Raw genomic sequence first — 14,118 nt, forward strand, 5'->3', positions numbered from 1 at the left:
TCCAGCGTCATTCCATGTGACACTATGCACGATATGGATACATTCTCCCACACACCAGCCTGGTCTCAGACTAGATGTAACATAGTAAACATAAGCCCGGGACACTGATATTAGTATATCTTATTTTTGGTAGGGTTACTTAAGGCAAAAGTAGGGTGGTTGGTCAGGGTGAATGAGTGGGCGTATAACACAAACGTCTAGCAACTGTCGGTGTGAATGGGTGGGCATTTAACACGTATGTCTAGCAACCCAAAAGGTTACATTTGAATCTAATCTTGGATAACTTCAGCAACTTTGCAACTACTTACTACTTTTTAGCTACTTTGCAACTACTTGGCATGTTAGCTAACCTTAACCCTTTAACCTAACCTTAACCCTTTAACCTAATCCCCAGCCTAACGTTAGCCACCTAGCTAACGTAAGCCACGTCAAATTGCAATTCATAACATATTATATAAAATGGATTATGGACATCTACAAATGTATACATACCATACAAAATTTAACATATCATTGTAATTGGAGTGTCCCTGATGTGATTTTACTATGTTTTGTCTACCTGAGTCCAGGTTGCAGCCACACACTACGCCAGGGTTTCCTAAAGTTGCATGATGATGAGTTGGTTATTTGAATAAGCTGTGTAGTGCTATGGCAAAACCTAAAACATGCACCCAGGAGGGGGCCCCAGGACCGAGTTTGGGAAGCCCTGCACAAGGCTAGGCTACAGCTGCCTCTTTTACTTTTGTGAGGCAATTCCTATATCACCAACATTTCTTTGTGTAGCCTATAATGTTAAAACAGACATATTGCTATTGATATAATATTGATTAAAAGTAAATAAGTTCATTGTTTATTATATAATTAAGTTGAAAACTAAAGTAGGTCACCTTCGACATCTTGAATGTGGAGAAAACACGGAATGGTCGTAGGGAATGTGATTTGTTTGTGTTGTCATAAAAAAAAATAATCTCATCACGATAAAAACGATAGAGCACAAAGCGGGCACTCTGTGACAGCTTGGACAGCACCATTCATAGATTTATAATTATTGACGAAACCAAAAACAATAAATTGTTTTTGGATGGATTACAGTTGAATTAATAAACTGTATATGCTCAAATATATTTGACCAAATCCATTTTTGCCACAATTATTTTTGATAAGATTAGGTTCGTAAATCCATAAAATAATTGTCATAACTGCACTTTATCACAATCACCTCGGGATGGAAAAAAGACTGAGTAAACAATGACATAGCACACTCAGATAAATGTATGTCGCGACATTCACTACTAAATAGCCGGACAAAGCCTAGACAGCATTGCTGATGAAAATTTACATTTGTTGTAATGATCGCACACAACAAACCCCAGGGCCTTTTTCAATCAGTTGGTTTAGTTGAATAAAAAACATTGACACAAAAGTGTTAAAATGTGGGGTAAAAGTGCTGTTGTTTTTTACTGATTGGCTCTGATTAGCTCCTGTTCCTGCCATTACAACACAGTTCATGGTTGAGAAAAGTCTGTGATGGTTTCAGCTCTAAAGGAGAACAGCTGCAATGGAACATTTGAGGTGTAAGAACAGGATGTGATGACTTTGTGCTTCATGTTCTGTTTAATTTAAATAGAGGTTTGGTTGATGTGTGGTTGTGTTCAACTCCCCTCTCTGACATCCATAAAACGGCATAAACACATTTGCAGAACACTTGAGGTTTTATTCCCTTAACTATCAATGCTGGTTATGTTTCTCAAACCTCAAATATGGCAGCAAATTGTTTATTGTGTTGCACACAGTATAGATGCTCCAATCTAGACAATACAATACACCCAGCCACACAATCTAAGTCATACGACATACTTCAGAACACTCCACATTCCTGTTGGTGGTGTGTTTATTAATGTGTTATTATAACCACCTCTATGGTTCTAACTGTGATAGAACATATTCATATTTTTGGTGACCCCTAGCAGGCTGATATTACAAATATCCCATCCTGTGCTTAGAGGTGAAGAACAGTGATTCAAGAAAACAGAGCGACAGGGTTTTGTGGGTCATTTGTCATTGTATTACAGTTTTAAAATGCTTAATTCATTGTTCAGATTTCTCTGGTGGGGAGGGGAGGAAGGCCAACATAGAAGTATCTTAATCAAGAGAGGACATACAAATGTGTGTTCAGTCACTACAGTATTCACCATTCTACATCTGCTAAATGCTGGTATGAAAACCTTGAATCTTTGGCGAAACATAGGCAAGTTTGTTCTCTTCTATGGTTTCAGTAGTATCGATACAAGGTTCAACTGACTTAAACTGTGAACATTCCACGTTTTCATTCACTAAACGGAGCTGTACAAATTATACAAAGACTATCTCGGCTTTCTACTTATCTTGATGCAGCAAACACAACCTGTGATTACTACAATCCAAAAGCAATACATGAACAAATCAAATCTCTGAGTTCAAGCATTTGAACTCCTCTTCCCATATTCAAAGCAGTGTTTGAATAAAGAAACAGAACGGTTTGAGGTGATGAGGGTGAGTCAGCCACATCTCTCCTCTGATGTGATCAATAATTTACTCCCTCGTGTCACAAGAGGTTTCATGGAGTACACAGCAGAACAACCTAGCCATGAGTTATAAATAAACTATGAACCTCTAAGGATGTGTCAGGACTTGTGGTGTTTTAAAAAGTGCTATTTTCAGAATTCTGACAGTAGTGAAAAATGATCAAGATAGAACTGCCAAAAGGGGAGGAGTTGCAATCTACTGCAGAGATAGCCTGCAAAGTTCTGTCAAACTTTCCAGGTCTATGCCCAAACAGTTAGAGCTTCTAATTAAAAAAACATTATCTCTCCAGAAATAAGTCTCTCACTGTTGCCGCCTGTTATAGACCCCCCTCAGCTCCCAGCTGTGCCATGGACACCATTGGTGAATTGATTGCCCCCCATCTATCTTAAAAATTTGTTCTGCTAGATGACCTAAACTGGGATATGCTTAACACCCCGGCCGTCCTACAATCTAAGCAAGATGCCCTCAATCTCACACAAATTATCAAGGAACCCACCAGGTACAACCCTAAATCCGTAAAAATGGGAACCCTCATAGATATTATCCTGACCAACTTGCCCTCCAAATACACCCCTGCTGTTTTCAATCAGGATCACAGCGATCACTGCCTCATTGCCTGCTTCCATTATGAGTCCGTGGTCAAATGACCACCCCTCATCACTGTCAAAAACACTTCTGCGAACAGGCCTTTCTAATTGACCTGACCCGGGTATCCTGGAAGGATATTGACCTCATCCCGTCAGTAGAGGATGCATGGTTGTTCTTTAAAAGTACATTTCTCACCATCTTAAATAAGCATGCCCCTTTCAAAAAATGTAGAACTAAGAACAGATATAGCCTTTGGTTCACTCCAGACCTGACTGCCCTCGACCAGCACAAAAACATTCTGTTGCGTACTGCACTAGCATCGAATAGTCCCTTTTCAGGGAAGTCAGGAACCAAATCACACAGTCAGATAGGAAAGCAAAGGCTAGCTTTTCAATCCGAAATGTGCATCCTGCAGCTCTAACTCCAAAAAGTTCTGGGACACTGTAAAGTCCATGGAGAATTAGAGCACCTCCTCCCAGCTGCCCACTGCACTGAGGCTAGGAAACACTGTCACCACCGATAAATCCACGATAATCAAGAATTTCAATAAGCATTTCTCTACGGCTGATCATGCTTTCCTCTTGGCTACCCCAACCCCGGCCAACAGCTCCGCACCCCCCGTAGCTACTTGCCCAAGTCTCCCAAGCTGATCCTTCACCCAAATCCAGATAGCAGATGTTCTGAAAGAGCTGCAAAACCTGGACACGTACAAATCAGCTGGGCTAGACAGTCTGGACCCTCTCTTTCTAAAATTATCTGCCGCCATTGTTGCAACCCCTATTACTATTCTGTTCAACATCTCTTTCGTATCGCCCGAGATTCCTAAAGATTGGAAAGATCTTCAAAGGGGGTGACACTCTAGACCTAAACTGTTACAGACCGATATTCATCCTGCCCTGCCTTTCCAAAGTCTTCGAAAGCCAAGTTAACAAACAGATCACTGATCACCGTACCTTCTCCGCTGTGCAATCCGGTTTCCGAGCTGGTCACGGGTGCACTTCAGGCACGCTCAAGATACTAAACGATATCATAACCGCCATCGATAAAAGACAGTACTGTGCAGCCGTCTTCATCGACCTGGCCAAGGCTTTCGACTCTATCAATCACCGTATTCTTATCGGCAGACTCAACAGCCTTGGTTTCTCAAATGACTGCCTTGCCTGGTTCACCAACTACTTCTAAAATAGAGTTCAGTGTGTACAATTGGAGGGCCTGTTGTCCGGACCTCTGGCAGTCTCTATGGAGGTACCACAGGGTTCAATTCTCGGCCGACTCTTTTCTCTGTATATATCAATGATATCAATGATGCTGCGGGTGATTCCTTGATCCACCTTTACACAGACAACACCATTCTGTATACATCTGGCCCTTCTTTGGACACTGTGTTAACAAACCTCCAAATAAGCTTCAATGCCATACAACACTCCTTCCGTGGCCTCCAACTGCTCTTAAATGTTAGTAAAACTAAATGTAAGCTCTTCAACCGATCGCTGCCTGCACCCGCTCACCCGACCAGCATCACTACTCTGGACGGTTCTGACAACTACAAATACCTAGGTGTCTGGCTAGACTGTAAACTCTCCTTCCAGACTCATATTAAGCATCTCCATTCCAAAATTAAATCTAGAATCAGATTCCTATTTCGCAACAAAGCCTACTTCACTCACGCTGCCAAACATACCCTTGTAAAACTGACTATCCTACCGATCCTTGACTTTGGCGATGTAATTTACAAAATAGCCTCCAACACTCTACTCAGCAAATTGGATGCAGTCTATCACAGTGCCATCCGTTTTGTCACCAAAGCCCCATATACCACCCACCACTGCGACCTGTATGCTCTCGTTGGCTGGCCCTCGCTACATATTCATCGCCAGAACAACTGGCTCCAGGTCATCTATAAGTCTTCGCTAGGTAAAGCTCACTGGTCACCATAACAACACCCACTAATAGCACGCTCTCCTGCAGGCATATCTCACTGGTCATCCCCAAAGCCAATACCTACTTTGGCTGCCTTTCCTTTCAGTTCTCTGCTGCCAATGACTGGAACGAATTGCAAAAAATCAGAGAGACTTATATCTCCCTCACTAACCTTAAGCAACAGCTATCTGAGCAGCTCACCTCCCTACCTCATCCCCATATTGTTTTTAATTACTGTTTTGCTCTTTTGCACACCAGTATTTCTACTTGCACATCATCATCTGCACATCATTCACTCCAGTGTTAATTTGCTAAATTGTAATTACTTCGCTACTATGACATATTTATTGCCTTACTCCATTTGCATACACTGTATATAGATTTTTCTATTGTTTTTGACTGTACTTTTGTTTCTCCCATGTGTTGTTTTTTGTCACACTGCTTTGCTTTGCTTTCAACTGTGACCGATGCTTCAGTGAGATGCAACCCATTTCCCTTGGATGAGAAATGTGACTGAAAAAGTAGCAACAACAGTGGATTAACATTCAACTGGTGTTTAAACAGAATCTATATGTTCTGTATTGTATGTTCATCCTGCCTGCAAACCGGCTATGTTCCTAAAGCTTAACTTGAATTTGAAACAAACTGAAAATAGCTCAGGTGTGCTCGAGCAAATATTGTGGTCCCACCCAATTTGAGCAATAGTCCAGTCCTCGGCATACCTCCTTAGGTGCAACTGTTCCACAATATCACCATGTTGCCAACATCACTATGTTCCCTAATGCTAAAGTCCATTGCACCACAACAATGAATGACATCCCACTGTTCTCATTCAGACCTGCAAATAGTGAAAAGAGACATCCAGTGTTAAACTACAGTGAGATAATGAGGAAGGTATTGGATATATGTAGCTTGTCTACTGATTACCGGTTAGTCCTTGGGGTTCTACTAGGGGAGTGATGCCCTACTGAAGAAGGAGTGATGCCCTCGCGAAGAAGAAATGGAGTCTCAACATCTACCTAAAATAGATTCAGTCAAAAAAATGTTCTCTCTCTCTCTCTCTCTGAACAGCACAAGGTATTCTTTTTTGGTTTTTATTCCATTACACATTTCCATCTTATCAAAAGCAAAGAACAGGAATAACATAAACTACATCATACACCAAATCTGCATGCTTTCATTAAAATAATGGACTTCACCTTTATTCTAGACCAGAAGAGTAAGAGGATCAGTTGATAAAACATCTCTGTTACTGATTTACATTCCAAATACAGATGTGAGGATATGGTTGGTCAGAGGTTTAACCACTATTTGCTTGTCAAGTTACATTAAAGTGTTGGTAGGGTTGTCTTGTCTCATCGCTGCAACTCCCGTACGGACTCAGGAGAGGCGAAGGTTGAGAGCCACGCGTCCTCCGAAACACAACCCAACCTAGCCGCGCTCCTTCTTGACACAACACACATCCAACCCGGAAGCCAGCCGCACCAATGTGTCGGAGGAAACACCGTACACCTGGAGACCTGGTCAGCGTGCATTGTGCCCGGCCCACCACAGGAGTCGCTAGTGCGCGATATCCCTGCCAGCCAAACCCTCCCTAACCCGGAGGGTGCAACAGAGCCTGGGCTCGAACCCAGAATCTCTGGTGGCACGGCTAGCATTGCGATGCAGTGCCTTAGACCACTGCACCACCTGGGAGGCCCTGGTAATGATACATCTCTCCTCCGGACCATACCCCTCCCAGTCCACGAGGTACTGGAGGCCCCTCACCCGACGCCTCGAATCCATTATAGAGTGAACGGAGTACGCTGGGACCTCCTCGATGTCCAGAGGGGGTGGAGGAACCTCCCGCACCTCAGACTCCTGGAGTGGACCAGCCACCACCGGCCTGAGGAGAGACATATGGAACGAGGGGTTAATACGTTAATCAAGGGAAAGCTGTAACCTGTAACTCACCTCGTTCAGTCTCCTCAGGACTTTAAATGGCCCCACAAACCGCGGTCCCAGCTTCCGGCAGGGCAGGCGGAGGGGCAGGTTTCGGGTCGAGAGCCAGACCGGGGAACACCGGGGCCTCACTGCGGTGATGGTCTGTGCTGGCATTCTGGCGCAGCACGGCCCGCTGGAGGTGAACATGGGCGGCGTCCCATGTATCCTCCGCGCGCCTGAACCGCGCCGTTCACCGCAGGAGCCTCAGTCTGACTCTGATGCCAAGGCGCCAGAGCGCCCAGACGTTCCATGAACGCCCTCCAGACCCTCGAAGTGTCCTGGGAACCCAGATCAGACACTATATCCTCAGGCACCCCGTAGTGCCAGAAGACGTGCGTAAACAAGGCCTCTGCAGTCTGAAGGGCTGTAGGGAGACCGGGCAGAGGAAGGAGACGGCAGGACTTAGAAAAACAATCCACAACAACCAGGATCGTGGTGTTTCCCTGTGATGGGTGAGATCGGTCGACAGGTTGTGGATCGTTGTGGAACGGGTAAGGGGTGTAGTTTACCTCTGGGCAGGTGCCTAAGAGCCTTACACTGAGCATACACCGAGCAGGAGGAAACATAAACCCTCACATCCTCAGCCAAAGTGGGCCAACAGTACTTCCCACTCAGACAGTGTACCGTCCGATCGATGCCTGGATGACTAGAGGAAGGTGACGTGTGGGCTCAATAGATCACCCCGGTCACGGACAGCAGACCGAACGTACAGACGCCCAGCGGGACACTGGAGGGGAGCAGGCTCTACGCCTGCTCAATGTCCGCGTCCAGCTCCCACACTACCGGCGACACCAGGCAGGAGGCCGGGAGTATGGGGGTGGGATCCATAGGCCGCTCCTCTGTGTCATACAGCCGGGAAAGTGCGTCTGCCTTCATGTTCTGGGAACCAGGTCTGTAAGAAAGGGTGAAAACAAAACAGGTGAAAAACATGGATCACCTTGCCTGGCGCCGGTTCAGTCTCCTCGCTGCCCGGATGTACTCCAGATTGCAGTGGTCAGTCCAGATGAGAAAAGGGTGTTTAGCCCCCTCAAGCCAATGTCTCCACGCCTTCAAAGCCTTGACGACAGCCAACAGCTCCTGGTCCCACACGTCATAGTTTTGCTCCGCCGAGCTGAGCTTCCTCGAGAAGAAGGCACAGGGGTGGAGCTTCGGTGGCGTAGCCGAGCGCTGAGAGAGCACGGAAGCAGGAAGGAGACAGACTGCTGGAAGAACAAGCATTTCTCAGCCTTGACGTACAGGTCATTCTCCAACAGTCGACCAAGCACCCTGCGCACCAGGGACACATGCTGAGCGTGTGGAGCGGAGTATATCAGAATGTCATCAATATACACCACTACACCCTGCCCGTGCAGGTCCCTGAAAATCTTGTCTACAAAGGCTTGGAAGACTGATGGAGCATTCATCAACCCGTACGGCATGACGAGGTACTCATAATGCCCTGAGGTAGTACTGAACGCCGTCTTCCACTCGTCTCCCTCCCGGATACACACCAGGTTGTAAGCGCTCCTGAGATCTAGTTTGGTGAAGAAGCGCGCCCCGTGCATTGACTCAATCGCTGTGGCTATGAGAGGGTAACTGTACCTCACAGTGATCTGGTTTAGGCCTCGATAGTCAATACACGGGCGCAGACCTCCCTCCTTCTTCTTCACAAAAAATAAACTTGAGGAAGCACAGGGGTGAAGTAGAGGACCGAATTAACCCCTGACACAGGGATTCGGAGACATATGTTTCCATAGCCGCCATCTCCGCCTGTGACAGGGAATTCACGTGACTCCTGGGAAGTGCGGCGTCTACCAAGAGATTTATCGCACAATCCCCCCGTCGATGGGGTGGTAATTGAGTCGCCTTCTTTTTGGGGAAGGAGAGAGCCAAATCAGCATATTCGGCGGGAATGCACACGGTGGAGACCTGGTCTGGACTTTCCACCGTAGTAGCACCAACGGAAACTTCTAAACACCTCCCCGAGCATTCTCGCGACCACCCCGTGAGAGCCCTCCGTTGCCATGAAACAGTGGTGTCATGACAGGCTAACCAGGGTAGGCCTAGCACCACGGGAAATGCAGGAGAGTCAATGAGGAAGAGACTGATTCTCTCCTTGTGACCCCCCGGCGTCACCATGCCCAGGGGAGCGGTGGCCTCCCTAATCAACCCTGACCCTAATGGTTGACTGTCTAAGGCGTGAAGTGGGAAGGGCACAGCCACTGGAACAATAGGTATCCCTAAACTATGAGCGAATGCTCTGTCTATAAAATTCCCAGCTGCGCCTGAAGCGACGAGCACCTTATGCTGGGATTGCGGGAAAAACTCAGGAAAAATGACATGCAAAAACAGGGGTGCAACAGAGGACTCTGGGTGAGAATGGTGCCGAATCACCTGGGGTGACGCTAGAGTGCCCTGCCTGTTGCCTCGACCCCCAGAGGAACAAACTCGAAACCGACCAGCAGTGTGACCTCTGTGGCCACAGATGGTGCACGAGAAGGCCCCTCCTCCTGCCTCTCTAAGCGCAGCACCTCCCAGCTCCATAGGTATCAGAGCGGTGGTGATGGAGGATGGAACCAACAAAACCCGATCTGGATGTCCGCTGGTGGCCAGCAGATTATCCAGCCGGATGGACAGGTCCACCAGCTGGTCAAAGGTGAGGGTGGTGTCTCTGCAGGCCAACTCCTGACGGACATCCTCGCGCAGGCTGCAGCGATAGTGGTCGATCAGGGCCCTGCCGTTCCATCCCGCTCCGGCGGCCAGGATCCGAAAGTCCAGAGCGAACTCCTGGGTGCTCCTCGTCCCCTGCCGCAGGTGAAAGAGAATTTCATCAGCCGTTCTACCTTTGGGCGGGTGGTTGAAGACTGCTCGGAAACGACGGGTGAACTCCTCTAAGTGGTCCAGCACCGCATCTCCTTCCACCCACACAGCGTTTGTACACTCCAGGGCTTTCCCCGAGAGGCATGAGACGAGGGCGGACACCCTCTCATGGCCCGAAGGAGCCGGGTGGACGGCCGCCAGGTATAACTCCAACTGCAGCAGGAAACACTGGGGAGTCCCATCGTACTCCCTGGGGAGGGCGAGACGAATACACCTGGAACCGGGTACATAGGGAGCGAGAAGTGGAGGCCCCTGTTGTGCTGGTGGAGGTGCTGGAGGGACTCCCTGTCTCTCCCAGCGGTCCATTGTTTGGACGACACGGTCCATGGCGGTGCCGAGATGGTGGAGCATCGCTGCGTGTTCCTGGACGCGCTCCTCTACCCCTAAAACAGGGGCACCTGCACCTGCTGACTCCATTGAGGGTGAGGTATTCTGTCAAATGGTGAGTGTAGCTGGTGCATGGAAGTCAGGCGCAGGAGAGCAGAGATGAGTGGACAAAGCACTTTACTGAGGCAATACAAAGTACAATAACCAAGTACAAAGTACCGGCTGCCACAAAGCACGGGCACAAAACAAAACCTGGCACAAACCAGCCGGAAGCGTGCCAACCTTGCCAGTAAACAATACCCCACACAGACATGGAGGGAACAGAGAGTTAAATACACATAGTAATTATGAGGAGATGTAAACCAGGTGTGCAGGAAAACAAGACAAAACAAATGGAAAATGAAAGGTGGAGCGGCGATGGCTAGAAGACCGGTGACGTCGACTGCCGAACGCTGCCCGAACAAGGAGAGGGACCGGCTTTGGCGGAAGTCGTGACACCAGTGTTGAATGTTTGTCCTTATAAGCTTGGAAAAGAGACACTTAAACCCAGACTTGGACCACACACACTCCACTGAATAGCAGGCCAGTATTTACTTTGCAATGCTTGGAGTTAGCCACTGATTCCTACCAAACCATTCATTGTTGAATTAGTGATTTCCAACTTGTCCAATGGCCGATGAGCACAGATACATTGTATCTTTAATTTCTCTTTATAGTTTCTCTTCATATGACAACGATTGTAAAGGATTTGCCAGTAGATTGTTGACTTCATTCATGATGATGGTTGCTAGCTAAGACTTTGAATGTATGATGTTGAAGCTATGGGACATATAACCTGATTTGACATAATTTTGTCTGTGGCCAATGACCTTGAGCCTTTGTGGATGGGCACATCTAATGTAACTCTATGGCAGCACCCAAGGGGTTTGAATTTTCGATCTCTCCCCATAGATTTTGTGTTGACGTAGTGTCCCCATGAGTGACAGAACACTGAGCCAATCAGGCCGCAACTAGAGAACATTACTAGCCCCTATGCTCCGTATTTTCCGCTGGCTACCCCACCAACACAGAAAGCATTGAGCTAGGGTGAACGGGGAAAGGAGAATACCTAGTCAGTTGTACAACTGAATGCATTCAACTGAAATGTGTTTTCTGCCTTAATCAAACGCCTGCATTTTGGAGCTGCCTTACTCAAGAAAGCAAGAAAGAAAACATGTTTTTTACATAATTGTTTTAACATTATTTGCAAACTGATATATGATATATGCAAAAAAATATATATATTTATTATTATTATTATTATTATATATTTTTTTAGCTAAACAGGTGGGGCTCAAAACAGGAGGGGCTCTGGTCAAAGGTGGGTCGCCACTGGTCAAAGGTCACACTGATAAAGTACAAATAAGTGCTAAGGTATAAGGAAGTACTATAAGCAGGAAAGAGGGGACACTACTGTCTCATTAGCATAAAATACCTTGCCTACCTGCCACTGCAGGGAGAGAAACTTTTGAACATCTGCCATGAAAAGCAAACTGACATTTACTCCTGAGGTGTTGAACTGTTGCACCCTCTATAGCCATCATAGTTATGATTTGACCCTGCTGGTCATCTATGAATGTTTGAACATCTTGAAAAACGATCTGGCCTCTATGGCCACATGTACAGTAGGCCCAATACATTATCACTATGCTTGAATTGCCCTGCCAATGTTGTTCTTCTGAAAATTATATTTACAAAATCTATATGATCACAATGGTAATATATAATTTGTTGTATTATTATTGTGAGGCACAGTTGAGTGAGCATAATAATATACACTATATATACACAGAAGTGTGTGGACACCCTTTCAAATGAGTGGATTCGGCTATTCCAGCCACACCTGTTGCAGACAGGTGTATAGAATCGACCACACTGCCATGCAATCTCCATAGACACGGGCAGTAGAATGGCCTTACTGAAGAGTTTAGTGACTTTCAGTGGCACCGTCATAAGATGCCACCTTTCCAACAACTCAGTTCTTCAAATTTCTGCCCTGCTAGAGCTTCCCAAGTCAACTGTAAATGTTATTATTGTGAAGTTTCAACCTCTAGGAGCAACAACTGCTCAGCTGGGAAGTGGTATACCACACAAGCTCACAGAACAGGACCGCTGCGTGCTGAAGTGCTTAGCGCAAACAAATAGTTTGTCCTAAGTTGCAATACTCACTACCGAATTCCCAAATAACTGTTTTTTGACCGAGCAACCGCACACAAGCCTAAAATAACCATGCGCAATGTCATGCGTCGTCTGGAGTGATGTAAAGCACGCCCCATTGGAGCAGTGGAAACGATTTCTCTGGAGTGACGAATCACGCTTAATTTTAGTGAACGGGTTGGTGCACCTAATAAACTGGTGTATATTTGTATATGATGTGAATAGTGATGGATGAGCTAATGAAATAGGCTACCAATGCCACATACATGTAGGTTAGCCTAGTCTACAGTCGGGTGCAGAGTTTTGTAGTTCACCTGTAAAACCGGTTAGATAACATCTTGTGACGTCATGGGGATCAAAATCGAAAGTTAAATGTTTTTTTCGTTTTTATTTTATTTTCAACTTTGCAATGTTCATTCTTGAGGTACTGTAGGCTACTATGCTATTGATGAACAAATAATTCATCATAATCAAGTTTATTTGATTGGTACATCTATTATTGGACGTTTAAATGAATTATACAGCCATTGACTATTGTTAAATTCCACTGTTTTACACCATAAGAACACAAAATAAGACATTGTTTTACGCCATTGTTTGTAAACAATGTACTCTAATTATAAACGGAACACCGTACCACTTTAAACCATGGTTAAAACGATAATTTTCAATCAATGCATAATCATGTCCTTCCATTCATAGCTCAGTCTATAAATGAGAGTGGTTACGTTTCAGCCCCATATCTCAGCTGCTAAATAAAATCCCAGAGGATATTAAAATGAAAGCTTTAATAGCCTCTGCTGTTTTTCAAATCCCAGACTGTATATTTAACACATACTTATCAATATGGCAGAAGGACGTGATATTTTTTGTTGTTGCTAGGTTTAGACCTACTCTCTTAATTTATCTTTATGTTGTATGATATACATAGTGATTAGATGAGGTAATACAATCGGCTACCTACAGTATGATCAAAATCGAAAGTTAAATGTTGCTTTTGTTTTTATTTTATCTTTTCAACTTTACAACGTTAATTCTATAGCTACTGTAGAACTACTATGCTATTGATTATTACATAACTTATCATAATCAAGTTAACTATTCACTTTAATCTTGGTTAAAATTGAGGCGTAAAACATAAATTCCTACCGTGGTGCAGGTACTGTACCGGAGTGTAGCCGATTGGCGTTCAAATCAATTTACAGGCATAGGGCTTGGAACGTGACCATTAGTGTAGCCTAGGCTACGGAAATAATAATAGTATAATGAATACAGATATTTACAGACGCAAGTTGAGTTTATAAAGGTAAAAAATGAAACATACACCATTGTATGCAATGTGTACTCATGTTAGCAAATGTTACAACTCTAGCAGGCCAATCCTTCTGCTGGAGGTATTCTGGGTATACATCCCATTCCAAACAAACTGAGTAAATTCAGGGAATACTTGTATAGCTGTGAGAGGAGTGCTATGATCAAACTACCATTCAGGTCCTGAAATTCAAATCAGATCACATTTTATTAGTCACAAAATGCAGGTGTTTGATACGAATAACAATAACAAATAAAAGTATAAATCAATTAAAGAGCAGCAGTAAATAACAATAGCGAGACTATATACAGGGGAGTAGAGAGTCCATGTGCGGGGACACGGGTTAGTTGAGGTAATATGTACATGTA

At 45.2% G+C, this 14,118-nt stretch overlaps 1 long non-coding RNA gene across 2 annotated transcripts in view; it reads right to left on the reverse strand.

Annotated features, from left to right (window-relative positions):
- Positions 1 to 13,894, reverse strand: part of LOC110538371 (uncharacterized) — a 33,888-nt gene extending 19,994 nt beyond the window's left edge. The window contains exons 1-2 of one of the 2 annotated variants that reach the window (XR_002475740.3): positions 13,763 to 13,894; positions 13,588 to 13,681 (exon numbers count right to left, since the gene is read on the reverse strand). This is a non-coding gene — a long non-coding RNA (uncharacterized LOC110538371). The remainder of the gene's footprint in view (positions 1 to 13,587; positions 13,682 to 13,762) is intronic. The other variant, XR_002475741.3, reaches the window with a different exon arrangement.
- Positions 13,895 to 14,118: the final 224 nt, after the last annotated feature.

This window comes from Oncorhynchus mykiss, chromosome 2, assembly GCF_057628025.1.
Source record: "Oncorhynchus mykiss isolate SJ-2025 chromosome 2, ASM5762802v1, whole genome shotgun sequence".
Lineage (NCBI taxonomy): Eukaryota > Metazoa > Chordata > Actinopteri > Salmoniformes > Salmonidae > Oncorhynchus > Oncorhynchus mykiss.